This window comes from Echinops telfairi, unplaced genomic scaffold, assembly GCF_000313985.2.
Source record: "Echinops telfairi isolate 266 unplaced genomic scaffold, ASM31398v2 ScPeMD7_3533;HRSCAF=4204_0, whole genome shotgun sequence".
Classification (NCBI taxonomy): domain Eukaryota; kingdom Metazoa; phylum Chordata; class Mammalia; order Afrosoricida; family Tenrecidae; genus Echinops; species Echinops telfairi.
The window spans coordinates 85,533,049-85,540,808 of NW_022107431.1; the positions used below are offsets into that span (position 1 = coordinate 85,533,049).

General features: G+C 41.8%; 1 pseudogene; it reads left to right on the forward strand.

Annotated features, from left to right (window-relative positions):
* The first annotated feature begins 2,106 nt into the window (after positions 1–2,106).
* On the forward strand, positions 2,107–5,617 carry LOC115870987 (annotated as a pseudogene).
* Positions 5,618–7,760: the final 2,143 nt, after the last annotated feature.

Consider the following 7,760-nt stretch of genomic DNA (forward strand, 5'->3'; position numbering starts at 1 on the left):
GGGTCTGATGGGGTGCCACACCCTAGCCCCAAAGTCAATTTTTGGTACTTCCTCAGGACTTTCTTGTTCTGCTCCCCTTGCTGTTCTGTTGCCCGCCCTTAGTGTTTTGCCTCAGTGTGGTGGGGTCAGATTGGGCGCAATTCCCACACTGTCTCCGGTGTTGTCCCCTGTAGCACTATGGGTCAGTGAGGGATGTCATGTCTCTTAGTAGGGCTGGCCATATGGTCCTCTGTGTGCATTGGCTGCTCTGAGCGGGGTTAATGTCCTCAAGGCTTGCTGGGCCAGGATGTGTTCCACTCTCTCTCCCTCCTCCTTCATTTGCTCCCATGTGCTCTGATCAGACAAGTCCCTCTCCCTGAGCTATAGCTTCAGTGCTGAAGTAAATGGGGGCATTGATTGGAAAGACATCGGACCCTGTAACTCTAAATGGTTACATATAGGCAGGTTAGCAGGAAGATGAGGACATAAGCCTTTAAACTCCATTGAGCCACTTCAGCCAGTAACTCTACCCTCCCATTTGAAGAGATTAATCCACTGTCAGTGCAACCATCGTCTCTTTCACTCACACTTAAGGAGAGTAACCCAACTGTACATGCTGACATGCTACCTGGGGATGTATCTGGATCACTGCCCGAGGCCGATGCTTGCAATATGCTGCAGAGAGTTTCCAGGAAACCCCCTCACCACCCATTTTGGTCTCCACACCTATAACTAGACTTAACTCTATGTATCCACAGAGAAGATGAGCGATAGAGAGGGACTGATTACTTGATGCAATGGGACTATTAATCTTGGCAATATGGACGGAGTGAAGAATTTGCTGGGGTTGTGAACAATTTGTGAAAGAACACCAGAAAATATCAGGTGATTAGGGCAAATAATGGAAAATCATTTCCCAGAAGCTGACATCTACAAAAGAGATATCATGATCAATTACAGCAGTGTCAGGACTTTCCCCAAATTGTCCTGGTTTAAATCAGTCCAAAGCGTTTACTCATGTCATCTGTTCTTTGAAATCATGCCATAGCTAAAACATCTGTAATAAATACATTTGAGCATTATATGTTTGGAGTAAGAAGTTTGAAGGGCATGGGGAAATAAAAGGAATATGCTGATGTCAAAGGGAGTACGGTTGCTTTAGTTTCACAAGAATAAAAGAGACTGCGTTCTCACAGTCTAAACAGAGAATAACTCTACAAAAGACACTCTTTCCCTGGGGAGTGGAAGAGCTGGGTGATTAAGGGATCAGACTCAGGAGCCAGACATCTTGTGTTTGAATCCCAGTTTTGTTCTTAACTCAGAGTGCAACGTGGGGCGCATTATGTAACCACCCTATATTGTGATTTGGTCCTTTGTAAAGTGAAGAGAATCATAATCTCTATCTCAGTGGGTCATTTGGGAGATTAGCATGAGTTCATAAATATAAATAGATGACTGCCCGCCACATGGTAAGCTTACAATAACAACTCCCATAATGCTCCAATATTCCACCATAGACCTTGCTAACTTTGAATAGATAAAAAAATAATAGAAAGTGCTTTTGCTTCTTTTACTTCTAGGAAGACAGCTGTTTTAAATCCCAGACAGGTCACACCGTTTACCCGCGCATGTATACGCATACGCAAGATGATCGAAATGCTGATCTGCTTGTGAACGTTGTGGTGATGTCTTAAGGGTGTTCTTAGTTACATAGCTTAGAACTTATCATTTTAATTTAGACAGAGTTCTAGCCACTGTCTAGGATATGGTTTTAATTAGATAGCTCTTATAGTGGTCTTATTGTGATAGTTTATAGGGGGTATTTTTTCTTCTTTTTCTTATAGAAGTCTTCAAACTTTGCACAAAACTAGAAAAAAATGAAAAAACAAAACAAAACAGGACTCGTTCTTCAGCTTTCACAAACATTAACATTCCTCTTCCATTTCCAGTAGATCTCAGCCACTATGTGGTCTGTCGATAATTTTTAACGTCTCTGATAGAGATGATCCTCTAAAGACTTCCTTAAAAAAAAAAAAAAAAAGGAACCACAATGCAGTCACACCTAATAAAATCTTCAAGACCCAGACTCTGGAAGCGCCTTGATGCAGTCCGTTTGTTTAAGTCACAATGGGAGCGAGGTTAAATGGGTAGGTTACGCTGTACTTATTTGGCTCTGTATTTTGGAAGAGGTTTCAGCTTTGTACTTATTCCAAAGAGAAAGGAGTGCCACAGCTGTAATTTGGAAGTGAAATCATCGTCCTGATAGTGTAAGCTCGAGCGAGAAAGGAACGTCCTACAGTCGGTTTGGATTTTATTTGTAACCCTGACCTGGGCTCAATGACGGGACGGGAGATTCTTTTTCTGCTGCAGAAAGAAGACAAATAACCCTTCTGAAATGCTGCAGCCCCCAAGTGTGTTTACAGGGAGACACTTCATAATTATACATTACTCAGAATTATCAAAATGAATGAGGTTCCCCTTTCAAAGTAGGTGGGTAGAAAATAAATAGTAAGTGTAGTATTTAACCAGATAAAATGTGAACATGTTTGAATGTGTGGGGGAGTTTCTAAAAATAACCAAGCCTTCTTCCTTCCGTGGATTCCTGCAGTGTACCCTCCAGCTGCTGGGAGAGCGAAGAGGACGCCATCCTTATTGATCGGATCTCAGAACAGTCAGAGTCTTTTATCTTGCCTGCTTCATCGCCTCCGGTCCCCTGGATTATGCTGAAGTCACCACAGCGTCCATTCTTTCTCTTCCTTCTGCCGTCTGGAGGTTTGTTACAACCACACAGAATGATCGCTAAGATTCCAAGTTCTTGACTCAGAGGGCCTTGATTCAATCCTGGCTTCATCATGTCCTACTTCTATGTCCTTGGCCAAGTCGCTTAACCTTCCTGCACCTTGACATCTTCATTTATAAAATAGCTACATACCTACCTAGTGAACAATGAACAATATTTTATTATTCCCCAAAACCCACTGCTATCAAGTCGACCCAAGGACTCCCAATGACCCTCTAGGACAGAGTGGAACAACGCCTTGCGGTTTCTGAGACTGTAAATCTACATAGGAGCAGATTGCCTCATCGTTCTCTGGGGGAGCTATTGGTGGGCGTTAATTGCTACCTTGCAGTCAGCAGCCCAACCCTTAACCCACTGCACCACCATGTTTACTTATTTTATTGTATGTCTTTTTTTTTTAAACGGTTTTATTAACATTTCATCTTCATCGTGTTTCTTTAACTATACTTATTTCATTATAGTTCAGCAAACATTGATTGCATTCTCCCTTGGGGTAGATCTTTCCCCCCCTTCCTATCACTCTAGTCTTGGTCATGGGATGTGGGTGGAAAAGTCTACCAGCCTCGAGCCTGCTTCCATTTGCTCTGTTGCACCCCTGTCATCATCATGCCAAAAGTGTGTCCCAGGTAGCTGCTTGTCCAGGGTAGCAAAGCTCAGCCTCTACAAACAAACTAAAGGAACTCATGCCACTGATTCATAGCAACCGTACAGGACAGAGTAGAAGAGCCCCTTGGGGTTTCTGAGGCTATAAATCTTTATGGGAGCAAAAGGCTCCATCTTTCCCCCTTGGACCACCTGGGGGGTTTAGAGTGTTGGCCTCGTGGTTAGCAGCCCAACACAAAGCCCACTGTGCCACCAGGCCTCAGCTTTGATCAACCAAACCACAGCTGACCGTCAGACTCAAGAGCAAGATAACAAATGTTTTTCACTCTAGGTTGCTAGGTCTTGGGGACAGGTTGTTACAGAGAATTGTTGCAGCATTAGCTGTAAAACATGTAAGCTTATGTAAGATTAAATGAGACCATCTATGTAAATCATTTAACCTAGTGCTAGATTCAGAGTGAGTGCTCCGTTTAACCAATGTTTACTGTTACAATAATTTCATTTTTTCTGGGTGATAAATATCCAAGTTATATATCATGATTAATATATTACATAATCACGTGCATAATATGCCACATTATCATATGTATAATATCACATTAACCAATATTTGTTGGGCCCTGCTGATATGTGATAACATATGTAATGTTGTTATTATTGTTGCTGTTAGGTGCTGTCGGGTCGGTTCTGACTCATAGTGACCCTTTGCACAACAGAACAAAAACTCTTTCTGGGCTAACACCATCCTCACAATAGTCCTATGCTTTAGACCATTGTTGCAGCCACAGTGTCAAACCATCTCATTGAGGGCCTTCCTCTTTTTCGCTGCCCCTCTATTTTACTGAGTTTGATGTCCTTCTCCAGGGACTTGGTCTGTCCTAACAACGTGTCAGAAGTATGTAAGATGAAGTCTCACCATCCTTGCCTCTGATTCATAGCAACGTTATAGGACAGAGTAGAAGCACCCTGGCCACCCTTCTTTAAACAGAAAAGTTTGTCCATGGGACTTTCCATATTCTTCTCCAGTGCCACAGTTCAAATCCACCAATTCTTCTCCAGTCTTCCTTAGTCAATGTCCAACTTTCACACGCACATGAGACAATGGAAAATACCTCTACTCAAGTACTGCTTCAATGCAAGAACACTTTGTTCTAATAACCTGGCATTCCGTGATGCTTCCCAACCCGATCGCTGAAGACAAAATGAATGCATAAGCAAATGTGGTGAAGAAAGCTGATGGTGCCCAGCTATCAAAAGATATAGCATCTGGGGCCTTAAAGGTGTGAAGATAAACAAGCAGCCATATAGCTGAGAAGCAACAAAAGCCACATGGATGAAGCACACCAGCCTATATGATCACGAGGTGTCGATGGGATCAGGTATCAGACATCTAAGAATCAGAACAAAAAATCATATCAATGTTAATGAGGGGGAGTTCAGAATGGAAACCCAAAGCTCATCTGTAAACAATTGGACATCCCCTTACAGAAGGGTCACAAGGAAGAGATGAGCCAGTCAGGGTGCAGTACATAGCTCCATTGAAATATACAACTTTCCTCTAGTTCTTTAATGCTTCCTCCCCTCCACTATCATGATCCCAATTCTACCTTACAAATCTGGCTAGACCAGAGCATGTACACGGGTACATGAAACACAGGGAATCCAGGACAGATAACCCCCTCAGGACCAATAATGAGAGAAACCATACCAGGAGGGGAAGAGGAAGGTGGGGGGGAGATAGAGGGAGCCAATCACAATGATCTACCTATACCCCCCTCCCAGAGGGATGGACAACAGAAAAGTGGTGAAGGGAGACATTAGTCAGTGTAAGACATGAAAATAATAATTTATAAATTATCAAGGGTTCATGAGGGAGGGAGGATGGAGGAAGGAGCTGATACCAGAGGCTCAAGTAGAAAGAAAATGTTTTGAAAATGATGATGGCAACATATGTACAAATGTGCTTGACGCAATGGATGATATGTGGATTGTAATAAGAGCTGTACGAGACCCCAATAAAATGATTTTTTAAAGCCTTTTAACTTGGAGAGAGGCTGGAAACAAGGTGGGTCACCAGCAGCTCTACTGGAGCTCCCCGCGAAACTTCGGCCAGGGTTCCCATCCTTGTCGCGTGTGCTCAGACCAGCACGGTCTGATCCGGAATACGGCCTCCATATGTGCTGTCAGTGTTTCCATCAGTGCACAAAGGATATTGGCTTCATCAAGCTGGCCTAAGTGATCTTTGAATGGACAATCCAAGACCGCTAGCCAACAGAAGAAACAATGCCAACTATTTGTACATAAAATTGGGGGGGAGGGGGGAGATTAAAAAAAGAAAGAACGAAAATATCATGGCTTGGGTCAGGCATACCTAGTCCTAAAAGTAACCTCCTTGCTTTTCAATACTCTAAAGAGGTCGTATGCAGCTGATTTGCAATATGTGTTCTGATTTTTTGGCCTGATGCTCCCGTGGACCTTGAGAGTGGATCCAAGCAAGACAAAATTATTGACAACTTCAACCTTTTCGCCATTTCTCATGCTGTCACCTATCAGTCCAGTTGTGTGAGGATTTTGGTCTTCTTTACATTGAGTTATAATCCACATATATAACACATACCATATTTTATGCATGCACTTTTTTACATTTTAACATATCTGAAATGGAGACACATCTTAAAATTGATGATGTGTAAGGTCTGCCAGCTTATTGCACTGTGAAGGCTTGCATATTACTGTGATGCTGGAAGCCACACCACCCGTATTTCAAATACCAGTAGGGTAATACTTGGAGAACAGGTTTCCGCAGAGCTTCCAGACTCAGAAGAGACTAGGAAGAATGAGTATTCTGTCCACTTCTGTGGGATTAGCTGCAGAAAGGCACACAAAACACAACTGAGAAAGAGTTTCCTCCTCAAAACAAAGCCAACCATAATGATGCGGAGAGGGTAACATTTTGGGGACTTTCCTTTGCTGATGGCCACGACCCCCAAATAAGAAGAAATGGCTGCAAACATTCATTTGTAATTGAAATGTGGAATATATAATGAATGAGGGGGGATTAGAAGTTGTCAAAATAGACATAGAATGCATAAAGTTCAATATCCTAGGTTATTAATCAGCTGCAATGGACTGGTATTGGCCAGTTTGAGTCAGACAATCATATAGTTTATTATTCTGTGAATGACAAATACAAGAGGAATGGTGTAGAATTAATTGTAAAAAAGAACATGCTCACTTTATTTCAAGCTGAAAGAAATGAAAAAAATAATTCAAGCCTCAAGTTGAAATATTGAAGAGCTCTGGCCAAAGTATTGAATGATACAGAAAGTATCAAAAAAGTATCAAAAAAAGAATCCATAGTCACTGTGCCAAAAAAAAAAATTGTTCGATGTTCAACTACTTCTTGCGATAACATATGATCAAGAACTGGTGCTATTGAGGGAAGATGTTCAAGCTACCCTGAAGGCAGTATTGAAAACCTAGACACCAGGAATTGACAAAATACTAATTGATATGTTCCTATAAACTATTTTAGTACTGGAAGTACTAGGTATACCATGTCAAGAAATTGGTAAGATCTGATCTAAGCAACTGAAAGAGATCCACATTTGTGCTGATTGCAAAGAAAGGAAAGGTGGCTATGGAGATAAATAGCTCACTGGAAGTCAGACCCACACTCGCTGCTTTGTCCTCCTGCTGACAAGACACATGGAGCTAAAATACGATGCTAAATACTATGCTAAAAACAACTGATGTCATGAAACACCTTAAAGTGTGGGTGGACCTAGATCACAGTAGGCTGAGTAAAATTAACCAATCACAAAAGGATTGGTTACTACATGAGATTGGTTACTATATTAAATACTAGATGAGACAACGGTTTTAATGGGGAAGGCTCCAAGAAAAGACCTTCATGCCAAAGGATATAGACTTTAGAGAATGTCAAGGTGGGTGAGGAAGGGCAGGCAGTGAAGGAAAGCAATAGGCTAGTCTGTTGACATGTGTAAACTTGGGTAAATCAAAGATTGTGGTTCATAAGAGGGAGAAGAGAATCCAAAGTGTGGTTGAAGGGTTGAGGTGGGTGTGATTAGTACTTTAAAGTATTGGATACAAAGTTGATGATCTGACATATAAACCATCTAATTTATAATAAAAATTATTATTTAACATATGTATACACACCCAGTTTAAGAGAATATACTTTTCAGTCATATCTTCAAGATATTATTGTGGTAGTTACATAATCTGGTGTCATCTTGAGACTATTAAGCGTGACGGGGTGGAGTTTAGCCTGTCAATCAGGTTGCAGCTATACTGATGGAATCAGAGCCTTGGAGCTGGAGGACCCATGTGGAGACACATGTCAGTGCTGAGATGC